At 41.2% G+C, this 23422-nt stretch overlaps 1 protein-coding gene across 6 annotated transcripts in view; it reads right to left on the bottom strand.

Moving 5' to 3' along the window:
• The window catches only part of LOC120435178 (filamin-A-like), a 66227-nt gene that overhangs the window by 41957 nt on the left and 848 nt on the right, over positions 1-23422 (bottom strand). The window contains exons 1-5 of one of the 6 annotated variants that reach the window (XR_005609571.1): positions 23240-23368; positions 21683-21877; positions 21491-21540; positions 18556-18637; positions 18183-18458 (exon numbers count right to left, since the gene is read on the bottom strand). The gene's annotated coding sequence lies outside the window, so the exon portion shown is untranslated. Of the gene's footprint in view, positions 18638-21490; positions 21541-21682; positions 21878-22241; positions 22411-22503; positions 22609-23239; positions 23369-23422 lie in introns of those variants that run through there. The other 5 variants (XR_005609570.1, XR_005609572.1, XR_005609574.1 and 2 more) reach the window with 5 other exon arrangements.

Here is a 23422-nt window from a genome sequence, read left to right on the forward strand (position 1 = left end):
TCACTCTAAATAAGTCACAGGCATCTCATTTACATAGACACAGACACACTCTCAAAATAACCAGCCTGCTGCAGTGCCCGTGGCAGACAAAGCCTATATACAAACATAGAAATTATAACACAGAGACGTCTGATAAATTAAATAATATTTACAAGGCCTTAAATTGCACAACCTACATAATTTAGACAAAATTTGAATTAACCCTCCAAGGGACAAACTCCAAGTTTTTGATAATCAATGACAGTCTCAGTTCCAAACTGTATCTGCTCTAATCCCTAAATATCCTAAGTAAATTTAAAAGCGTCCAACGCCCAAGCTCCAAGCTTTACTGCCCAAAAAAGTGCATAAACCGTTCCAAACGGCAAAGTGGTCCAACCACTAGTTATTCTGGAGTGCCCCAAGCTCCACAGTGACCAACTGACTATCCCTCATAGAGGACGGAGTCTAAGCGTCCCTGACTCCGGCAAGCGTTACCTCTGAGCGATGCACTTCCTAGAACATCCCACAGTTCCGTTCTACATAAATTTAATTATGTTTTTAAAGACATCCTATGAAACCACCAAACCAACTTTATTGATGTCCAAGCCCAGCTTTATATTCAATTATGACTGTATTACCATACACAGTTTCCAAATTACCTATAATCCTAAATTCAGTAGTCCAACTACTTTAAATTCTCTTTCCTTAGCAGTCCAACTGCATTTAAATCCTCGTAGCAGTCCAACTGCTTGTCCTTTACTCAGTACTGTCACTTAACCTTACATTATCATTACTTCAACTTCAATTCTCATGAGATTTTCACCAAAATCAAAACAGACCTTTACCAGTAATTTTCAGTGAGTAGACTTTCAATTTTGTCAGAACCAATTCAGCACTGTTTGGAAATAATTCAACAGGTAGTGCCTTACCTTTGAATAAGCCAGCTTATGTCCACTCACTCGACCACTGACTCGTGTCTGCCTGTTTGAGCACCTTGGACCCTCTCAGTCTCAACCTCCAACTCTCTCTACTCAACCTCGGCCAATGCACCAAATGTTACGGGTTCGAAATTGAGGATGAGAGTAAAACAATGATGGTCCAGAAGAGGTCAATCAAACAATTGATTTTAATGAATACACGCAGCGTGGAGAGGTGTAAACTGCAAAACAGTTGTACATCTCTGCCCAAAATACACTCTAGATTGCTTTTATAACATCAGGGTATTGTAACGCCCCTTCTTGCGTTTACAAGCACATAATTTGCATGTACAGAACATTCATGTATTTTAAGAATTAAGTGCAACATAGAGGTTCCTCCTTGTGGCATACTCTTCCGAATATGGTGATGACCTAAGGCCTTTGAGGTCACCAGGGACTGGACATCCTTCCGTCACCTGTAACTAAGCAAACTCAAATGCAACAAGAAGCTGAATACATTCAGGCCTTTACTCAGCTACTATTTTACTGTAACAATATACTCAGCCTATAAGCTTTTAAGATTATAGATTTAACTCAACGATTTAAGTGGTTGTAACTGCACCTGTAATAAACATGTTAATATTAGATTATGATAACCCCTATAATATAAATTATAACATAATGCCAGCAGCTTCAATAAACACTTTGATGAAATGATAATTAATGCAATGATAAGATGATGGTTATGTAAAATAATCCCTGTAATTCCACACAGTCCAGCTCACTGACCATAACACAGAATCCATGTTACTGTCATGTCTTCATTACATTTTCTGATTTTTTTTATTTTTACAAAAAATACCTTTAACAATTTGCCTCGTTACATTTCTTGTCAGTCACATTTTATTAAGAGTTTAATTCTTTCTGCTTTACAGTGACTAAGAAACTGTATTATTATTATTATCATTATTATTATTATTACACACTGTTACACTGACACACACTGTTTAGGAGTGATACTTTACAGAACAGCAGGAAGACAGCATTTTAGATTTAAAGTAACATTTTAAATCCTATGTAGCAGGTTTGGATAAACTGGACAGAGGCAGGTGTAAACTTGTTACACAGCGCTGTAATCAACTTGTCTACTGTCACTGTCGATACAACGACTCAGTGTGAGTCCAGTGTTTTGAATCTTCTTCGGTTTTCTTTCTCTGGTGCCACATGATTAAGTACATCTCAAAACTCGGGTAAATAGAAAATAATAAAAAAGGACACTGCTTAAAACTGTCATTCAACAATTACATTTGACCCTGAATTAGATAAGAAAAAGGATACATGGATGGCTTTAATGTTAGAGGAGTTAAAACAGTTGTTTCAGACAGAAGATGAAGTGGGGAGCTGCACCAAAGGCCAGTAACAGATAAATAAGTATTATTTTCAACAGTAAAATGATTCTAGCAGAATAATAACTATAGAGTACAGCTACAGAGTAATAATAACTGCAACTGCAAGGTCAGCACAGATATTACCTGACAGTCCCACTTTTTTCCTGTATTAACAATAACATAATCGACAGTATTACAGTTGTAAAAACTCAAAACTGGCTGGTCACTAGAAGCTTTGGCTTTAAAGTTGGACAGCAGAATGTGAAGCTACTGTAGCAGAGTCCAAGTAAAAAGTGGTGAAGCACAAAAAAAGAATCTCGATGGAACAATCCTTCCACTGTTCATCACACGATGTAGGCGTAGGCGTAGTAGCACACAGCTGATAACACAGCTAAAGGCAGCAGCACCAGAATCATCTTCCACATGCTTCCTGTGGACTTGTCTCCAGTGGGCTCCCCTGATCGTACAGACGTGTGACTGGTGGAGCTGTAGGTGACCTGCACGGCAGCCCTGAGGCAGAAAGGAGAAGAGGTGGGTTAGACCCGGCTATAAACTCACGAGCTCAGACATGTGACTGCTTCATACTAGTGATGTGCGATACCACTGATTTCCTTTCCGATCCGATCCCAAGTAAAGTTCAGGGTGGTATCGACGATACTGATCCGATACCGATACTTTGTACAATAACGTATTTTATTTATTGTATTTTTTATTGTAGTGTCATCATGATTACAGGACATCAGATTACTTGTTCTTATCACTTAATAATGCAGAATTCATCATATAGAAATAAAACTGAAGTTGTGCGCTATTTGAACATGTTGCCTGCCTGCAGCACTAAAGGACTCCATGAGAGACGTCTGTCTCGCCCTAGCAGCACCTGTCCCCGTCCTCCTCCTCTTCAGTTTGCCTCAACATAAGCTCGTCATATTCTGTGATCTGATTTACTCTGAGGTGTTTGACGAGGTTAGTGCTTTTGCCACAACACCTCACTGTCTTGCCACATGTATCGCAAACTGCGTCTCGGGTGTTTGTGGAGGTAAAATACGTCCGCACATGTCTCCATTTACGCTCAGCCGTTGTGAGTGTGCACGCCAGGGGCTGCGACACATTTACAGGGAGTGCAGAATTATTAGGCAAGTTGTATTTTTGAGGAATAATTTTATTATTGAACAACAACCATGTTCTCAATGACCCCAAAAAACTCATTAATATCAAAGCTGAATGTTTTTGGAAGTAGTTTTAGTTTGTTTTAGTTTTAGCTATTTTAGGGGATATCTGTGTGTGCAGGTGACTATTACTGTGCATAATTATTAGGCAACTTAACAAAAACAAATATATACCCATTTCAATTATTTATTTTACCAGTGAAACCAATATAACATCTCCACATTCACAAATATACATTTCTGACATTCAAAAACAAAACAAAAACAAATCAGCGACCAATATAGCCACCTTTCTTTGCAAGGACACTCAAAAGCCTGCCATCCATGGATTCTGTCAGTGTTTTGATCTGTTCACCATCAACATTGCGTGCAGCAGCAACCACAGCCTCCCAGACACTGTTCAGAGAGGTGTACTGTTTTCCCTCCTTGTAAATCTCACATTTGATGATGGACCACAGGTTCTCAATGGGGTTCAGATCAGGTGAACAAGGAGGCCATGTCATTAGTTTTTCTTCTTTATACCCTTTCTCGCCAGCCACGCTGTGGAGTACTTGGACGCGTGTGATGGAGCATTGTCCTGCATGAAAATCATGTTTTTCTTGAAGGATGCAGACTTCTTCCTGTACCACTGCTTGAAGAAGGTGTCTTCCAGAAACTGGCAGTAGGACTGGGAGTTGAGCTTGACTCCATCCTCAACCCGAAAAGGCCCCACAAGCTCATCTTTGATGATACCAGCCCAAACCAGTACTCCACCTCCACCTTGCTGGCGTCTGAGTCGGACTGGAGCTCTCTGCCCTTTACCAATCCAGCCACGGGCCCATCCATCTGGCCCATCAAGACTCACTCTCATTTCATCAGTCCATAAAACCTTAGAAAAATCAGTCTTGAGATATTTCTTGGCCCAGTCTTGACGTTTCAGCTTGTGTGTCTTGTTCAGTGGTGGTCGTCTTTCAGCCTTTCTTACCTCGGCCATGTCTCTGAGTATTGCACACCTTGTGCTTTTGGGCACCCAGTGATGTTGCAGCTCTGAAATATGGCCAAACTGGTGGCAAGTGGCATCTTGGCAGCTGCACGCTTGACTTTTCTCAGTTCATGGGCAGTTATTTTGCACCTTGGTTTTTCCACACGCTTCTTGCGACCCTGTTGACTATTTTGAATGAAACGCTTGATTGTTTGATGATCACGCTTCAGAAGCTTTTGCAATTTTAAGACTGCTGCATCCCTCTGCAAGATATCTCACTATTTTTGACTTTTCTGAGCCTGTCAAGTCCTTCTTTTGACCCATTTTGCCAAAGGAAAGGAAGTTGCCTAATAATTATGCACACCTGATATAGGGTGTTGATGTCATTAGACCACACCCCTTCTCATTACAGAGATGCACATCACCTAATATGCTTAATTGGTAGTAGGCTTTCGAGCCTATACAGCTTGGAGTAAGACAACATGCATGAAGAGGATGATGTGGACAAAATACTCATTTGCCTAATAATTCTGCACTCCCTGTACAAAAGCAGCAAGCTGTCAAAATTCAATAAAACCTTCCCGTTGTGTGCTCATGGATGAATTGTAGTATTTACAAAACTCGTATATATCCAAAAGCTGATGAAACAATTTCCCAGCAGCAGCTCTGAGTGAATAAATAACTGTTTACAGACTTAACGTGTCTGTATTTGTCAGTTCACCAATAAAAATATGAATAACAAATTTAAAAATATTCCAGCTGATGACAGGAGCTGACGAGTAGCCTAATTTACACCCACAAGTTGAATCAGCTGACACTTGCACCAAAGATCACAAAACACTATCAGCTTCATTTATCCCAAAGTCCTACTTTGTGATTCTCTGAGACAGTTTGAAAAGCAGCCTCTAAGAAGGCATCCACACGGTGATTTTTCTGTGCTGATAGAAGAAATGTTAGTTTAAAGAGTCTTCACATTACAACCCAAAAAAGTAAATAATAGAACTATTTCTGAATGAAATAAGCCTGTTGTTGGGCACCATCTTTCATTCTTTCACTACTAAGAGTTTAAAACTAAAGACGACTTGAATACTTTTGACTCGCGTAATGAAAAGAGAGGTTTGTTTTACTTACCCTGAAGGCTCTGAGGACTGCTAATGGGTCATCGGCTGTGAGTCTCTGCAGGAGTGCTGGCCAGCAGCGATGAGCCATAGGCAGCAGTTCATTTTCCCTCTCACTCAGCACCTGAAGGCACAACTCCAGCACGTCCAGTACCTAAAGACAAAGACGCACAACACACCTAACAATTATCTCTGTTTTGATCCTGATTAAATGTGAGCTGAAACTAATTACTGAGGTCTTCATTGAGAGCCCAAACTCCTGAGCAGGCACGACTTCAGCACAGACTTATTTCTGTTTCACTCCTGGACCAGACTGAAAGCTTTTCCTTGATGAGCATTACACCAGTGAACAGTCATCCACACAGTTCTGACAGCAGATGAATTGTACCAACGCTGGCGGTCCTACCCTCACAAGAATGATTATTTTTGTTACTAGTCCAACAGTTGACTCTACATAAAACTACTGATACACTACCTTGAGTCGGAGCCTGAGGCTGGGATCAGACAGCAGATGAATGCAGCGCTCCATAACATCCTTAGTGATGCTGAGGTGGGAGGGAAGCTCTGCTTTCACATCAGGACTACCAATATCTTCCACATCCTCACACTCAAGGGGAAGGACCTCTGCAATGGAGCACATGTACAGTTAGACCACCGGTTTAGCAGTGAGGTTCAGATTTCTATGACTCTTAATTACAATGATCCATCTCCTCTACACTCTGAAGTGTAGAGGAGATGTGATCACCACTACAGCCTATAGCTTATATTCCACTGGCCCTTAGACAGACCTATTACCTCGGTCTTCAGTGTTATAATCATCCTCTATTCCAATGCCCTCTGTCAGTTCTTTCTGTTTGCGGTAATTCAGCAGGAACTGGCGAATGCTAAGGTCTTCCTGGTCACGGGAGCTCTATCTGGAGCTGGCAGACGTACTGGTCCTGCTACAATTGGAAGGAAACCACCTCGCTAAAGGAAAAACAAGACAACAATATCAAAATAGGTTTGATTACAATAAAATAAGTCAGTTCATCAAAATCAGTGTGACACAGACGCTGATGTTTTTTGAGAAGAGCCCATTAGTGACATTTAATTCCATATTTTTACCGTGAGGGCTTGTAAAACTGCAAAAACTGCAAACACCTATAGTGCCGCTGTCTAAATATTATTATGAATATCAATTCTACAACAGAAAACGACTCAGCATTTAAACCATCACAACGTATTAAATGTTTCCAAAGATACTGATAATTTGATAACGAGTGAAGTTATATATCCTGAAACGTACTCATTGATAGAAATTTTGAAAGGCACTGCAGAAAACATAAAGTTAAGCAACATAAAAATTGTGGCAGTGCATGCAATGAGTCACATTTTCTTCTTTGTCCTCTTTGACTCCCAGCATATGTGAGACTCAAGCTGACATCACTCTTGAAATCTTACCCAGTGCCTTCATGAGCGCGTGCAGCGCGGAGCAGAAAAGAGCAGCTGTGCGCAACATTCAGTGACAGTGCACTTGCTGGCATCTCGGGTGGGCAGAGCCCTGATTCAGTAGGGTGAATAAGGGATCTCGTCTCCTCCGTACTTAATGAGTGTGGTGTATCTGTCAGTCATGTCTGGCACATAAGACACCAGGTAGGTCCCATCATGGTTGTCACAGATATTTGCTTCTTGGGCTTCCCGTCTGGGTCCTTCAGGAGAAAACAAAAACTGTTACCTAAATATCAACACTTTGGTTACATTATTGTGCGGTCCACGTTCATGCGCTCACAGTGATCTGCACTGCCAGCAGTCCCTCACCTGCATCTTTGGCATCAATGTTGAACTTCACTGGCAGAGAGCTGGGCACTCCAGTGGTTTTAAGGCCGGATCCACTTGCACACACCTTGCTGGCATCATGGGTGGGCAGCACCTTCACCTTGGAAGGGTGGACAAAAGGGAAGAGAAGAACAACAGTCTCACAAATGAAAGGAGCCTCATTTACAGAACCCAGTAAACCACACAAAGACTTTTCCATTTTTAAAGCTGGCCAGAGTGCAACACTGTAACATGTAACACCTAGAAGGTTCAGATGGTTGCAGTACTTTGCTCATTTGGATCAAAAGTTTGGGGGAAAATCTTTCATTAAATCAAGTGATTGTAATGCTCTTGCTTCCCTTGTGTAGTTAACCATCTATCATTTTAGATGTTTCATTAGCAGCCTGATGAAATTAGCTGTGTCGTTAGCCCACTTCAGCCATCCAAACAGATGACCATCTAAGGTGAATTATGCAGATCACCAGCACAGTACACAGATTACCACTTCTTATTCCAGCCAGACTTGTTGTTACTTCATTCTAATCATGCAGTAACAACAAAGATTTATTCCTACTGGCTTTTTAAAATGTGCTTCTTCTATTCTAGAAAAACAAAAACATGTTATCACAGGCTTTTGTTTTTTTCAATGATATCTGTGTTGGCTGTGTCAGTTGCAGGCAAACATTTATCATAATGGTTAGATATTAGGAAATAGCTTAAAATTAGTGCATATTTAACTTGTTACACTGCCTTAATGTTGCCTGCATGGGATCTCCTCATCAGCATATGACTGTACCCTGGATGATGATATGTGAGGAGCTTGAACTTGATTCGCTAACACAAACTAATTTAGCTAGCTTAGCACACATGTCTTGTGGCAAGATATATGCACCTAAATGCTTTAAGTCATTGGCTGTTCTGCCAAATTCCCACCAACCTGCAACTTTGTGAGCTGACTGTTTCGGGATTTTTCTGTTTTAGACAACAAAAATAAAAGAAAAAGATCTACAGATTCAGGCTTTTCCTTACCTGTGGTAGTCGCGTAGAATGACGTCACTGACAATGGTCTAAGTTGAAAACAAACTTTCTCAAACAAAAAAAAAACAAAACAAAACAAAAAAAGAAGAAGTGAGTCGGCGTGTCATCTTTACCGAGCACCATACATGTTTTGCCTCACATTAAAATTATTATTTTTCCCTTTCAAAAATAATTTGTCTTCAGAGAAGTCAAATATATCAAATTTGCACGAATTCCACGGCCCGGCAGGTGGCGCAGAGCACTTGTCGCCGGCCCCTGGCAGCTTGAAGCACAGACAGTCGTTGGTTCGATTCTCATTCAATCACTCATGCCGACTCCTGTCTGGAGCTTCGGTCTGCTAGGGGGATTCCTGGTCTGCGCAGGGAATCCCGACCTTTTTTTTGCTTTTCTGTTTTTCTTTTTTTGGGGGTGTTGGGGCCTTTATTTAGAAAGCTGGGACTATCTCCGTTGTCATGGCTACCAACAACAACGCCAGCTTGGGGGAGAGCGGAGACCCGATAAGCACAGACTCATTCATCCTTTATCCACTTTCTTTTCACTGCTGCTGCTGCTGCTGCTGCGGGAAACGCTGGGACTTGTGTGGCTATGCAGTTTTTGCCTTGTTGGGACCAGTCTTGAATTTTACACATTTGATAAGTGAAGACTGGATGTTTAGTGACCAGAGCTGGGATAATCTGGACAGAATCTGCAGCCTGCATCTCCAAATCAGAAATGGCTTTAGATCTGACGCTAGCAGACAGGCATGCATGTCTCAGGGTGATTACACACTAACACATTGTGATTAATCACACATACATTTTATTCACAAGATGTAAAAAAAAAAAAAAAAAAAAAACACTATACAAAATGTGTTTTTGTGACAGGCTGCTAGTAACAAAGTGCTTAAAGATTTAAAATTGGTTCTTTCCCAAGTTTTCTGTTATGTGCACACACATTCCTTGACTTAGGTGCTTTTTAATTCTCCAACAATGGTCAGTGCCAAGTGTTTACACAAACAAAAAACAAACAAACAAAAAACATTACTCAGAAAATGGTCAGGTACAAGAACTGGACTAAAAAGGAGTGGAAAAACCAGATAATGTCCAAAGAAATACTTCAGCGTGTGGCTCACGACTTTTGCACAGTACTGTAAATGTTATTAATAATGAAAGATGTCAAAATGTAGCTTTCTCATTTTTAAAAAATTCCCATACACATTATTCTTTTCTTCTAGTGAAGGTGCCTCCTCCTTCTGACCTTAGGGTAACTAATTTCTCAGACAGTGACATCACGGTGCGCTGGGAAGCTGCAGATGATGATGATGTTTCTTACCTCACTAAGTGGAGGCGACCTGAGACAGGTGGGGAAGAACTATTGGATTGTTGGAGTACATATTATGAAGTAAAAAATACAATGTCTCAATAAACTGTTGTCCTGTGTCTTAAGGAGCATCAGATATCACTGTCTGCACTCTATGGAGATGGAGCTCAGAGTGAAGCTGTGGCCATACGCTACAGCACCTGTGAGTCACACATTTTCTGATCCTGAACGTTTCTCAAACTCAGGAGGGGAGAGCCTGAAACCATTTACCTAAGTCACATTAGCAGCAGTGTTCAGCCTAAAAAATACACAAGTTACAAGTCGTGCATTTGAGTCATGCAGCCATATTATTTCTTAATTTATTCAATTATTTTCGAGACACTGTTAGTTGTTAGAAGCCAGTGTTTTAATGATAGGACATATATGACAGTAATGAGACAACCTAAGATATCCAAGATTACCACAAAAACACAGATAGAATCGCAGAAAGCTTGTTTCTCTCCCGTTAGGCTATAGGCCCAGTTACCTTTGACTTTTCTGTGGTCAGTAGCCCTTCATGTCATATTCTGTCTCTATGTACAATATAGCATTACTAATACAATAACCTGTACGTCAATGAACTTCATTGTGTAATTGATGGCCGTTCTCAAAGTACTAGTCACTTAAAGGTTAAATTTCACATCTAAATTCTCATCTTTGAGTAACTAGAACTCCGAGCTATGAAATAAATGTAGTGAGGTTAAAGTATCAAATCAAAGTATCAAATTCTCTGTTATACTTTACATTTATTTTCTAAAAAAACACTTTGCTCTGCTGCCAAAATAATTTCCTCCTATAAAGGAGCAAAGTGAGTGTTAAGTGTTGTTAGCTGTGGTACTTTATCTCTTCTATGATGTTGCTGCAGGCTCTGGTGGAGGCCCAACCAGCCTCACGGTTTCTGATGAGACTGCCGTCAGCATGGTGATCAGTTGGGTACCTCCCAATGCTCATGTCCTCCAGTATCACGTGTCCTACACAGCATTGACTGGAGCTGATAGCCAGGATCACACTGCGAGTGGGTCGTAGTCATCACATCTTCACCTCTTCTGGGCTTCAGCCGGCTGTCATGTGTCAGAATTCCAGAAATTCCATAAGTCCCAAAACTTTAAATGAGTTCTGACTGTGTTGGGATGATAGTGTTGTTTGTTGTCTGCAGGTGCTGGTCCCTGGTGGAGAGAAGCAGGTGATGCTGGAGTCACTGCAGCCAGATGCACGTTACAGCATCTTGGTCACCGCTGAGTACCACAACAGAGAAGGAGGCAGCGGTTCAGCTCAGGGCAAAAGTGGTGAGTCAAACAAGGGAAAGATGCCAAGACAGCTCAAGTGCAACTTCCAGTTAAGACCGACAGGCTTACATGCAAAAAGTGCAAATGTCCCATTACTTTACCCTTACAGGAGGATATGCATACTTGAAGGTTTCCACATATAGAAACATCAAGGTTTGTGGGCAGTATTGTTTCTACAGCACTACACGTACAGTCATTTTGGTCCAGAGACACAGATTCCTTTCTCTCAGACCACTCCAGTATCTGTGTGTCATGGAGACCAGTATCTGCCGTTGATGGATATCCTATTGTAATCCAGGATGTAAAAGGTATTCTGTAATCACGTCTACAGTGATGTGAAAAGGTGTTTGCCCCCTTCCTGGTTTCCTAGTGTTTTGCATATTTATCACACTTACATGTTTCAGATCATCATCACCTACAGTACTGTAGGTTTAAGTTTATTTATAGTTATTGTGTGTATATGTTGAGTTTAAAATTGCATTTTAACAACATGCTGCAGCTACCAACAATGGAAATGCTGTTTTGTGTTAAAATGATGTCTTTCGTGTGTTATTGCTTTGCAGGGAAGCTGAGAGTGGACAGAGCTGCACAGAGGACCAACGATCCACTCTCAGCACTTCATACCTGACTGGCCACAGCACCACCCCTCCTCCCCCAGGGTGAGGGGGGTCCTGACCCCGCCTGCACAGAGGGAGTTGTGAACATGCACTTCTGTGTCGGTGGGTTTAGGAGCCTCCTCACACACACACGGATGAAGCCTGTCACTGGAAGATGTCTCCATTGCATCAGCAGGACGTAAGCATTTGTACAATATTGCAGTTTGTGATGTTTTATACATGTTTTTATTGCTTCATTTCAAACTAGGAGATATAAAATAAACCAGTTTTCATAATATTTTCTGTGCATTTAGTTGTTTTCTTAATAAGTTATTCAGAACATCATTGCAACCTGTCAGCTTTTTATTGAGGATGTAGAAAGTTGCTGGTGGCCCGAGTGTGTACAGTGGGGTGTTGTGTTTGTCACATGGTGAAAGTGACCTCATGGGGAGCAAAAAGAACAACTGAACAATTTGGGGATTCACAGACTTTGGTAATCGTTAAAAAATGAAGAAAAATTGTTCTGTGTGAACAAGAAGCTCAAATATAAACCATCCTGACACACTGACACAAATGATCTGCTATCAGTGTTTTCATGAGCCTGGGTGAAGCTAATTTGCATGAGTTTAACCTCCCTGTCAAAAACTTGCATGACTCTGTTAGTACTGTAGCTTTCTCCTGTTTATTTATTCATTTGCTTATTGTAGAAGATTAATACGTTCAACAACCGATTCTTACTTGGCCTGAATGTTTGAATGTTTGCAGTTTCAGGTCCTACTGATCAGTTTTAAGTACTGCAGAAAGTGAGAAGCAATTTAATCAAATCCTGGGATGAAATGGGACAAAAGGGTAATGTGACAGCCACATTAGTTCCCTTCCCTCGTTTAACAATGTGTAAGCAGACTGCTTTAACCTGCAATTTACTGCATGTTGTTAGGCTGCATGGTGCAACCACAGTCTGCTAACCACCCGTGGTGATCGAAGGTTTTGAGCTCTTGCTCGAGCTACTGATGAAGCTTTGTCAATGCTTGTTAAGTTTCCCAACCACATTTCATCCCGATGGTCCAAGGCTTACATCTTTACGCTCACAAACGTACTTCTGTAATTAATCAGTAACCAATTTATTACTTTAAGTTACAGTTTGAGGGGCATTAATGAGCATAAATTAGATTTAACTGGATTATGTGTTTAGGTCAAGAGACACAGACCTTCATCTTTAAGAGGCTCTTCTTAAATGTCTGATCATGTTTGTGTTTGTCTGCAGCATCACTGCAGCAGAGAGGGTATAACACAAGGCCACAGTCATGTGGTATTCTGTCCTGCTATTAAGTGAATAAAATACTGAAAAAAACATCTAGACACTAAATACAGTCACTGGCCACTTCATTAGTTACACCTTGCCAGTACTGTTTTGGACCTTCTTTCACCTTCAGAACTGCCTTAATTCTTTGTGGCACAGATTCAACAAAGACCTGGAAAGATTCCTCGCAGATTTAGTTTCACATTGACATGATAGCATCACACAGTTGCTTCAGATTTGTCGGCTTTGCATCCATGTTGCAAATCTCCTGATCCACCACATACCAAAGATAATCTGCTGGATTGACATCCGTTATAAGATGAGTATACTGTGGTCATAAAACGATGGACATGGTCAGCAGCACAGCTCAGGGAGGTTGTACCTCTGGAGAGGCCTCTTCCTACACCTGAAGTTTTTACCAGTGAAAAGAACGGAGGTTTCCTCATACAGTGTTTCCTAGTGTTTCATCAACAGAGGAGAATTTGTTCCTCAGACTGTGCAAAAATTGCATTCATGGTTATCCTGCTGCGAGGGTGAGCTCTGAGATGGGCCCAAGCCATGCTTCCTCCTCAGCAGTCTTTATTTAACCTGATATGTCAAACCCAATTATTGTGGAAGACTCCTCTGACTCTGGAGAAGCAGTTCTGCTTTTTTTTTTTTTTAATGAGCAGTAATGATACTTGTAATAAATGTAGCCTTTCTGCAGCTCTGGAGGCCTGGATTGCTGAATTGAACACTGGAAATCCCACCCTTGAAAACCCGTAGCTGGTCAGGCCCCTGTAGCCGGAGCAGTGGAAGGTGGCGTAGGCCCTGCTAACTGTCTCCCAGCAGGTAATCCTGAGCAGACGGGAAAACATGATGGCTGGGTGACGGTCAGGAGGAAGCATAAACAGAAGCCCTGATGCACCACCAACCTGTTCATGTGTCTAACTGTTTTCCCCACTCAGCGACACACCCGCCAGGGATCAAACTCTGGTAATTGGTGATTCTTTTCTGAGACACGTGAAGACAGCAGCAACCATAGTCAATTGTCTTCCAGGGGCCAGAGCAGGCGACACTGAGGGAAATTTAAAACTGCTGGCTGACGGTAAACCTGAATTCAGTAAAAATATAATTCACATCAGCAATAATGACACCCAGTTACATCAATCAGAGGTCACTAAAATCAATATTGAATCAGTGTGTAACTTTGCAAACAATGTCAGACTCTGTAGTCCCCTCCCCAATCAGACCAGGAGTGACATGTTTAGCTGCATGTTCTCCTTAAATTGCTGGCTGTCTGACTGGTGTCCAAGAAATGATGTGGGCTTGATAGATAATTGGGAAACTTTCTGGAGGAAACCTGGTCTGGTTGGGAGACAATCCCACTTTGGATGAAGCAGCTCTTATTTCTAGAAATCTGGCAAATTTATGAAATCCCCTGAAACATGATTATCCAGTGTTGGGACATGTAAGCAGAGTTGCAGTCTCACACACCTCTGCAGCTTCTCTCCTACTGTTATCCCCCTAAAACCCCATCTCCATAGAGACTGTGTCAGCTCCCAAACAGACAAAAAACTAACTAAAAACCAGCAAAAAAAAAAATGACTTAAATGTAAAAAAATAAAATAAGAAAGAACAATACAGTATCCTCAACAGCACCAAAGAGTTATTACATGACTTAATAATGGATCAACAAATCGATTTACTCTGCCTTACTGAAATCTGGTTACAGCAGGATGATTATGTAAGTTTCAATGAATTAACACCCCTGAGTCATACTAACTATCAGAGCCTTTGAAGCACAGGCCGAGGAGGCGGTGTGGCAGCAATCTTCCACACCAGCTTATTAATTAAACAAAGATCAATACAGAGTTTAATTTATTTGAAAGCCTGATGTTTAGCCTTGTCCATCCCAGCTGGAAATTTAGATCAAAACTTTAAAAAGCCCCCCGTAAAGCTAGAACATCTTACTATTCATCACTGATTGAAGAAAGTAAGAACAACCCTAAGTTTCTCTTCAGCACTGCAGCCAGGCTGACAAAGAGTCAGAGCACTGTTGAGCCAACGATTCTTTTAACGTTAACTAGTAATGACGTCATGAACTTCTTCACAAATAAAATTTTAACCATTAGAGAAAAAAAATGACTCATAATCATCTCACAGATGTAACATTATCTGCAGCTACTTTGAGTATCATTGATATTGAGTCTTTTTCTCCAACTGATCTTTCTGAGTTATGGCTTATTGGCTTATTTGAAGAGTTTCAGCCAGTTTGTCCTAAAAAACACCTTGAAAAGACTTCAGTTAATCCAAAATGTTGCAGCAAGAGTACTGACAGGAACTAGAAAGAGAGAGGTGATGGCGATGGCGTTCATTTCGCTTTCCTTGAAGCTTGGTGCGAAATTCTGGCAGTAGACTGGAGCGAAGCAAAGAGTATGTAAAGGGACAATAAGAGGAAATGATGAAAGGAAGAAGAAAAATAAAAAAATGGTGGAAAAAAGGATCAGAGCCTAAATTCTAAAGCTGCAGCTTTGCATACTGGCAGCTCCAAGATCTCACTGACATGTAATCATAGACTGTATATAAACATAGGCCAGTGTGATGTTATTGATTTGTAGACTTTAATTTTGAACAAAGGGCAACCTCTGGGTGCACTTCATCATGCTATTTATTAATCTCTGGCTCTCACAGCATGTCTTTTGTTCTGTCTTCCTTCTCTCAACTGGTCCCAGCAGATGGCTGCCCCTCCCTGAGCCTGGTTCTGCTGGAGGTTTCTTTCTGTTAAAAGGGAGTTTTTCCTTCCCACTGTTGCCAAAGTGGTTGCTCATAAGGGGTCATATGATTGTTGGGTTTTTCTCTGTATGTATTTGTAGAATGCACTCCCACACACACACGGCTCGATACAGCGAGATGTTACGTTTATTTCTGACAGTTCACAGTCTAGACAGCACCCGTCTCAGCTTTTTACAGCCCCTCCTCTCCTCTCCCGTCTCACTAAAAAGGGGGAAAGAAGACTGTCATCAGACCAAACGCCACCAGCTGTTTTCTCACCTGCCTCCCCAGCACCACTCCTCCCCTGCAGCCGAGCCACGGACCACACCTCCGCCACAGTATTGTTGTAGGGTCTACCTTACAATATAAAGCACCTTGAGGCGATTGTTGTTGTGATTTGGCGCTGTATAAATAAAATTGAATTGAATTGTGTCAAGTCCATGATTCTGTTCCCACATTCAGTTATTTCCTGTTTTATTCTGGTAGCCTGTGTCTCCTGTGTCTAGTGTTTAATTACACCTCAGCATTTTTTGTTATCAGATTTAGTTCAGCTGTGTGTTTTTCCTCAGCTGTCTCCACTCTGCCTACATGTATTTAACCCCTCATCGCTGTTTTGTCCTGTTCTCCTGGAGTCCTGCTTCAGTCTGTTTTGTTTCTGTCCTGCTCTGATGTTGTTTTGTTTACTGATGGCCAAATAAAGCTTTCTGAAGCTTTTACTGAAAAAGGTTTCATTACTTGAAACTTTTCAACACAGTTGTCTTTGGTGACATCTGGTGGCCTGAAATATGAAGAGCAGGTTGAATCACAACTTAAACTGCTTCATTATGATCGCTCACTCTACAGAGCCCTGTTGCCAGTTTCTGTTTAATATCATGTGACGGTGCTGTGTGATATCGTTCTACCACTGTGGTGCTTTGAACAGGTCTATTTGATTAATAACTAGTTTTGATGAATAAACATTCCTTGTTTAAACATGTGTCATGGTGTGGTCTCTCTTTGCTTGTGACTTCTTGACGTTTGTAAACATTTAGTGAACTTTATGAGTTTATTTCTGCCTTCTGTGTCCTGCATCTGAGTCCACACTCTACCTGCCACACAGCAGACCACGACGGCTGTAACTAGAGAGCGGTCGAGGAATCTGGCTGTTTATTTGAAGCAGCTACTGCAGTCCATGGAAACTGGTACAGTTAGCAAAGTGTGATCAGTGTGATTTAGAGGAGTGAAATCATTGAACAAAGTGAGGAAGCTGATCCACTTTGACATGTCTGTTGTGAAAAGACTTTATTGGATTCCTACATCCAGGTAGGTCTGGATAGCTGCTTGTCCCTTAAAAAATTATTCTTCATTTAAAATCTGCATTTTGTATACACTCAGATCTTGGTCTATTATTGAAAGTGTTACATTTCACAACAACAAATATCTAAAAAAAAAAAAAAAAAGAGGAAAATGCTTTACACAACAGTAATTTTTTTTTTTTTTTTTTTACTAAACTTAACAATATAATGCATTTTCACCTATTTTATGAACCAGTTAACTACAATTGAGCTTAATCTTTTTTTTTTTTTTTTTAAGTCTACATAAATATCACATCATCATCAACCCGTCCCTTCATCTGGTTTTGTTGACTGTGGAGAACAGTGCACATGGAGACTCTCCTGTTTCCTGACTTCTGTTTCTGAAAACAGAGAAGAACATTTCATGATTTGGAGGATATAGCATCAACTGAAATCATTTCCATTAATGGTGAAAAAGAACAGTAAAAGCAGTGAGTTTGTTTCTTAGACATGAGGACAGTCTCTCTCACCTCTTGGCTGCACTGCCTCTGTTAAATCTAACAGCAGTGTACTCAGTAACTTCCTGTTCCTGCATGTGTCTGTGAGGCTGAGCTGCTCTGATGTTGGAGTAGAGAGGATCTGCCTGGTTGTTGGAGAAGTGGATGCTGGTATACTGAAGATCATCCTGCTCCTCTGGCTGTCTCTGATCAGGTAAACACTGTATAGGAAAAAAGTCTCAGCTACAAATGTCATCAAATGTATTTGAGTTAAAGAACAACAGCAAAGAAGTATTTGTGAGTCCACCAGGAAGTTTAAAACCACAATGTTGGTTATTTGTACAACACTGATGTGACTGTTTTCACCTGTCCTCTGTTGTTGTCATGTTTCGCTGTGTGGCAGGCAGGGATTGGACCCAAACGCAAACTCAAGGGGACAGAACTTGAACTCAAAAGCACAGCTTTATTGCTGGAGAACAGAACACAAGCAATGCAAAACTAAACTGGGAAAAACTAATCATAACGCATACCAGGAGACACGGGGAGAATCACACACAGCATGAAGGACGACGCGACACTGACTCAGAGAAACACAGGGTTTAAATACACTGGGAAGTAACGAGGGGAATGAGACACAGAAGGAGAGCACAGCTGGGAGAAATCAGGACTGACGAGACAAGGAAGCAAAGCAGGACACATTCACATAAGACACGGACCTTCAAAGTAAAACAGGAAGTATGACACAGAGACACGAACTTGGCACAGTGGAGACAGCAACTAAGAAACACAGAGACATAAACCATAAGACAGAGGACTCTAAGAACCGAAAGACACAGAGGGAAACTCAACATGCAGACAGACCACACAGAACAGAGGGGACACAGAGAAACACGAAGGGCAAGGGATCGAAACTAGAAACGATACAACTCACAAGAACAATACTACAAAAATCATAAAGAATTAAACATGCTGGGTCAGGGGACCCAGGACCCTGACAGTTGTTGGCTCTGTCTTCAGATTTAACAGGTTCCTTGGACATCCTCTTTTTTCTGGTTGGGACAATTAATGTTGAACAAAATAATGACATTCATAAACTGTTAAAATCAAAGTTTATCTCCCAAACAATAATGTAACAAATCTGCTCACTGAATCCACAGGAAGACAGAGAAGAATATGACAGGCAGGAGAACAGCAGCAGTTACTACAGCAGCTTCTAATGTTCCTGCTCCTGTGGAAACAAAGATCAAAATAAAACACTGACAGTTAAGTTAGCATTACAACAACTGAGCACAGAGTTGATTCAGGCATGAGATCAAGTCAAACTAAGCCACAACATTGTAGAATAAATGTTACTGTGCCTGGAATTTTAGATAATTGTACTCTTTGTAAATCTGCACAAGAACTTGTTCATGCATGAATAGCCAGTAAAATAAGCTACTGTAAGACTTGAGTTCACTGAAACTCATGTAACACTTTCCTTATTTTATGGCCTCAATTATCTGATTGTAACATAAAGTGGAGTTACTGCAGGTTAGAACAGTTAAAGCGGTGCTCTGATCACTGATGTACTGGCATATAGTCAGAGTTAGACAACTTAGATTAGTCCTTCAGCACAATGAGTTAACTGGTGCCATCGCAGTATTGAAAATTTGAGCACTTAATGAACAAAGTTTTAGGAAGACATATCCTCCTCCAGACTCCTGCTACACAACTGCTGATGTCAGAAGTTCATGTGAGAAAAACAGAAACATTACAGTTAAATTTGAAGTTAAACCAGCATCACTTCCTGAGTACAGTTCCTAGATCATTAAAATGCAAATTCTCATGACCACTGATCAACGGCCACGAGTACTATTCAAAGAGGAATAGCAAGCTACATTGTAGCCACAGCTGCCCAGGGGCACACTGACAGAGGCGAGGCTGCCGGACACCGGCGCCACCGGGCCCGCTGACCACCACCAGAACATGTTCCCTCTAAGCCTGAGGGAAAAAAGAAGGAACGCACACATGTAAAGGAAGCACTCAAAACATGCGGTTATCCTAATTGGGTGTTTATAAAGTCAGCAAAGAGGCACAGAAAAGAAGATCAGACACCAGCGAGGGAGGATAAGAAAGACAGAGGCAACAACATTGTCATCCCCTATGTAGCCGGTGTATCAGAAAAACTCAGGAGAGTTTTCTCCAAACACGACATCCCAGTGTACTTCAGACCCAGCAACACACGCAGACAGAAACTGGTTCACCCGAAAGACAAAACTCCAAAACACAGACTTAACAACGTGGTGTATGCTGTACAGTGCAGCGAGGAATGCCCAGACCTCTACATTGGAGAGAACAAACAGTCACTTCACAAGTGCATGGCACAACATAGAAGAGCCACCTCCACAGGACAAGACTCAGCAGTCCATCTGCATCTAAAGGATAAAGGTCACTCTTTCGAGGATGCCAATGTTCACATTTTGGACAGAGAGGACAGATGGTTTGAAAGAGGAGTGGAGGAAGCCATCTATGTCCACTGTGAGCGACCATCTTTGAACAGAGGCGGTGGTTTACGACACCAACTGTCTGCCATCCATAATAATAATAATAATAATAATAATAATAATGATGATAAACTTTATTTATAAAGCACACTAAAAAACCAAGGGTATACCAAGGTGCTTGACAAAAAATAAAATAGGAAAAAGGAGATGGGAGGGAAAAGAGAAAGGACCTGGCACGTATCAATTATAAAACCTTGACAATCATATGATATAAAAGTAGTTCACAAGCATAACGGATAAAAATGTACCAACGCACACCAAATGTTAACTAGGTGGAAAAGCAAGATTAAACAAATAAGTCTTCAGCCGTGATTTAAACAGTGGCATAGAGTCAGACGCCCGGATAGCAACAGGAAGGTTGTTCCATAAGACTGGGGCAGCTACAGCAAACGCGCGGTCGCCGCGAGACTTCAGCCGAGAACGAGGTTGCTCCAGAAGAAGTTGGGTAGCAGATCTAAGTGCTCTGACAGGAGTGTGTAACCTAAGAAGCTCATTGAGGTAGCTCGGCGCCAAATTATTAATAGTTTTGTAAGTGAAAAGTAGTATTTTAAATTGAATACGGTATTTAATTGGAAGCCAGTGCAAGCTTCATTTTTCCCATTCTGTTTTCAGTGGTGAAGAGTTTCCTGGGAGACAAAGGACTCGTTCCAGATCAATCAATAAATATGGAAAGTATAAAGTGAAGTTTTTTGTTTGTTTCCCAGCGTTTTCTTATGTTGAGCTTTTCAACTTCAGTTCCATGTCCATTACAGCGACACACAGCTTTGTGTCTTGTTTGACAGATATAAATGTTTTTTATTTCAATTTTGTTGTCTTTCATAATAAAACATTTGCCAAATATGATGATTTTTGTTGTTATTTGTACCTGCGATGTCATTAAAACACAGTTTCGATAGCTACATGGTTAAGATACAGCTCATAAAAGAAACACATAGAATATTGATACACTGTGTGAAATTTGTGATAATCTGCATTGAATCAAGACAGCCTGTTTATTTCAGGTAAGAGAAAAGTTTAATAAATGACGTTTTTAAAGAGCCTTATAAATGTGATGTCTAAAGTTAACACCAATGAAAAGCCACCATTTTAATATAGAACCTTGGTTATGGCGCTTGAAGATGTAAGCATCAGAGAAGAAAGGACCCACTGACTGGAAGCTGTCAATTACTATTACTACTATTAGTCAGCAGTATCCATAGCCATATGTTCTTCACAATAAAAGTTATATAACGATTACTTTCCTGTTGTTATTGTTGTCTAGCCACACAATGAAGCTAATTAGAGCATTATAAGGCCTTCCTACAGCTGACAACCGGAAATGAATCCAAATGCCCTCACAAACCTTGAAGAACTACAACTATGCCCGTTGACTGGCACAGTTTGTCACGTGTGTCGCTGAAATGATATTTTTGATGTCATTTGGTCTATGTTCCAGAATTTTAGGTTAGTATTAAACAGAGGTTTAACCTGCATCGGTTTTAGGAGTTGAAAGCTAAACGTTTTGAATAGTATTCATTTATTTAGGCTTCAAGACCAACCGTTCTGCTGCTGCCAAGGCCATTGATACTGTTTTGTCCCTCTCTGCACCCTGTAGACGAACGCAACCACAGAGAAACAAATCAGAGGAATAAATGTGAATGATATTGCTTACACTGAACAGCAACACCCAGGTGAGGATTATCTAATGCCAAATTTTCCAAACAATGAAAAAATCGTGTCCTTTTTCTCACCATGTCTGGAGTGTAGAGGTCAGCCAATGTCGCTCAGATCTGCTGCACAGCTTGAGGCTGGTCCGGGAAGAACCTCTCCAGGACTCCAGGTCTGGCGAGCACTTGCTGAACCTTCTTGGTACCAGCCAGGTGAGCGCTGATATCTGGACCCATCACAGCTCGAGAGCGCTCCATCAGAAGACGAGCATCCCAGCTCTGCAATTGAAAACAGACAATCAATTCTCTGCTTGTCTTTTTATCATTAGATGTATTTCAGTATTAAAAAGTTCAGTTTATTGGGACACTTTGTGCAAGAAGAATTTTTCCCCCATAAAATAGCCTCTACCATTTCACTAACTTTTGGAATCTTATTTCACTGCTGCTAATAACGTTTTACACTCTGTCACAGGTTTTTTAGCTTCGTTCGTACAAACTTTCTCGTGGTTGAGATTCTTGACCAAACAGCCAGCACACCGACCAGCAGAGCGTGACAATAGTTGGTTTATATTACGCTGAGATTTGACAGACAGAGACAGAAGAATGAAGGAGAACAACACAGAGTCACGCTGTCAAGGAGAACCTGGACGGTAGATTCAGCAGTTTGGCTTGAAACTTGCAAACTGTTTTAACTTGTTATGTCCGATTAAGTTTTCCTTCCAGGGTGCTCGCCAGTTTTCTTTCACTTGTTTCCTGTTCCTGCCAGCAGAATGCACACACAGCTGCAGTAACTACACACAATGTTGCAGAGAACATGGAGCAGCAACAAACATGTGTCGGTCTCTAATCTCCCATTCAGACTGACACAGCGACAGGTCTGTTCAAATAACATCAACAATGAGCACCTTTCGTTTTGCTGAAAGTGATATAGCTTTCTGTTCCCATCAACTGAAACCGCCAACATTTCAGGTGTGCATGCTGGGCAGCTGAAGCTGACAACACAGCACAGCTGCTCTTCCTCATCAAGAAAGCTGTGCTGCAGTGCAATCAACTATTACATTTAGGCAAAGATTACTTTTCATCCCTAAATGATTGACGGTCAGAAACTCTGACCTTGTCTCTACAGACAGCAGAGAGCTGCTGCCTTTCTGTGGGTAGGAGTTCATTTTTACCCATCACCCCAGTTAAATTTCACTGGGGTCTGTCTCATTTATATGCCAGAACCAACACTTTGAAGCACTTTTCTTTGATCACTTGTAGCTCAATGGAGACACACATTTATGATCAGGTCCCCCAGTTTCAGACACACTTGCACAAGCACACAGATGACCAATATCTCACAGTGGTTTAACACAGTTCTGTCTGGGCTAAAGTACAGACATCGAACGCTATGACAGCGGAGTGTGCAGATGATCTCATTACTGTCTAAAAATGGATAACAAAACCGAAGGAGTGCTGAATCATTGACAAATACAGAGTAACAGGTGTGTAGCATCGCTAACTAGGTAGCAACAAGCCTCTAACACAGCGTGTATGCTAGCGGCTAATCTAGCAAAGAAATGAACAGAGTGGTTTTAGGTGTTGTAGAAGGATAAGATGATAAGCTGTGTGTGTTTTTCAGAATGACCTGCTTGTATTTACCTTCATTGAAGGAGTGGTCAGTGTGGGTATAGCCATGAGGCAAAAAAGACAGCTGAAGCTGAAGAGTGTGGTGAAAACATGGTGCCGCCGCCGCCGCCAGCAGGTTTCCAAGCAGGGATTCGGGTAGCAGGAAGGCTTTGGTAAGCCCTCCAACATCCAGTCCCATTTTGTGAATGCCAATAA

Source organism: Oreochromis aureus, linkage group 20, assembly GCF_013358895.1.
Source record: "Oreochromis aureus strain Israel breed Guangdong linkage group 20, ZZ_aureus, whole genome shotgun sequence".
NCBI lineage: Eukaryota > Metazoa > Chordata > Actinopteri > Cichliformes > Cichlidae > Oreochromis > Oreochromis aureus.